The following is a 2,058-nucleotide window of genomic DNA, read 5'->3' as shown; positions in this document are numbered from 1 at the left end:
AATAATAATTGATATTGATAAGGATAATTTTCAGTTTATGCTTGATTTGCATAACATTAGTTTCGAATTTATCTTGTAAGTTATATATACTGACATTTTAAAACATGCTATTCAGATGTAACTTTTATTAAACGAATATAATTCAATAACAAGTCTCACGCATTCTTTAACATTATAGCAGGCTATTTTGTTTCTTCCCCAAAATTCTGCTTTTTTTTCTGTATTGGTCACATAATAGTTTTATACTAATATTGTATGCTTAAATTATAATAAGATTAACTAATTATTTTCCTAACAACACGTTTTGGCACTAATAAATATTTAGTATGTTATACGTTGGCTTTATTTACTAGCAAGTGAATAAGCTCTAGTAACTGGTACAGCTTGAATAATGTTCTTTGAATGGTAGCTCCAGAATTATGTCGTTGTTACACACGTTGACTGTTTAATCGGCAATTAAAAAACCAGGTCACAGCCCAGTAGGTCTGCAATCGTTGGTACAGTCGCACAACCTGTTTGCTCTTGCTGTGTTCTTGAGTGCAATTGGTAACGACATCTACATGGATTGTTGATATTCTTATGTTAGATGTGTCATCAGAATACACTCTGGCATACTTGTATCTAGTGGCGCTAAACTTGAACTATCCAACACCATATAATTGTATTGCTTCAACATATCATAATAGCTGTTTCCTGTATCATAATTTTTTTTTTTATTGCTTATACACTTATCATATAAACCTGTGTTATAGTATTTGGTGTTTCAGAAAAGTGGTTGTTCTATGAAGAAATATGTTCTTGACATGAAAGAGACTTGTACTTGAAAGTATTTATGTCTATCCAAACAACAGACAAACGAGCTTTTTTGTCTGAGTTGTCGGAGGGAATGGATGTTAACGTCCGTTCCCTAGCTTTTTTTTAAACGAATAAGGCTGGTGTCCGGAAGTGGTGTTTGAGTGCAGCTGTGACCTTGTATTTCTGATATTATGTAGACTTTTCTTTATTTCCTAATACCAGATGTTCAATTACCATGACATCATTTTACATTGTTATAAAACTGCCTTTATACATTTCTTGGTTTTATTTTAGAGGCTATACCTTGCCCCCTTTCATTCTGCCTTCCATAATATTTTCTGTATTTATACTGTTATTATTATTATATTTTAATTTCGTATAGCACATACGAATCATAAAATTAAACTACTTTCCACTGGTTTGAAGGTCAGTATGCGAAATATTTTCGAACAACAGTTAATTTTTCAAAGCATTTATTGATACTGAATGAAGTTGTTTGTATTTAATATATACAGTAGGAAGAATGTTTGTTAGTGCATAACACAGTGAAAAATACTTGTAATTTTGATGTAACATAGGTCATAGGATATAGACTTGCTAACATGTCACACAAAACAACAACTTAGGGCATATAAACATTGTCAGTTTATATCTTACTTTACATTTAGCGTATTAACTGCCATCTTCCTCTCATGAAAACTATACGGACCACTCACTGCGAGTGTTGCTTAAACTCACCGTGGCCGCAAATGAGCAAGTTTTGATTATATGAACTCAGTAAAAAAAAGAAAAAAGACTTATTCCTGTTATTTTGCCACTGAACTTATTTTTTCATTATTAACATGCTAAAATACATTGCTTGTTCCTATCACAAGTGATGAAAAAACAACTAAAGTTGGTATGTTACTACCAACAGATACTACTTACAGATAAGTAGGGCCCTCTTTAATCTGTGACAATTCTCACCATGAGCTGATCAGTACTTAACGCGCCCACGATGTGGTACCATTCTTGGTCCGAATAACTGGTATTTTGGGTAGCACAGTTTCCACTATTTACCGGCAGGTGTCTTGTGCAACTTGTTTCCTTTGATGATTCAGAATTTCAGATATGATCTAACCTTCCAAGATATTCCACCTAGATGGGTTCAAATACATTGCCTACTTTGAAATCAGGCATAGTTTTTACATTCGATGACGAGGAACCCACTTTGAGACTAATAATGGCTGGAGACGGCTTGAATGGGTAATGAAGAAAAACTTT

At 33.1% G+C, this 2,058-nt stretch overlaps 1 protein-coding gene across 1 annotated transcript in view; it reads left to right on the top strand.

Moving 5' to 3' along the window:
* The window catches only part of LOC106457557 (protein dachsous-like), a 145,193-nt gene that overhangs the window by 8,411 nt on the left and 134,724 nt on the right, over positions 1-2,058 (top strand). The gene's annotated exons all lie outside the window — the stretch shown is intronic.

Source organism: Limulus polyphemus, unplaced genomic scaffold (genome assembly GCF_000517525.1).
Source record: "Limulus polyphemus unplaced genomic scaffold, Limulus_polyphemus-2.1.2 Scaffold17, whole genome shotgun sequence".
In the NCBI taxonomy this organism is placed as follows: domain Eukaryota; kingdom Metazoa; phylum Arthropoda; class Merostomata; order Xiphosura; family Limulidae; genus Limulus; species Limulus polyphemus.
The sequence above is the reverse complement of the archived record's forward strand: the minus strand, read 5'-3'. Positions and strand labels throughout refer to the sequence as shown.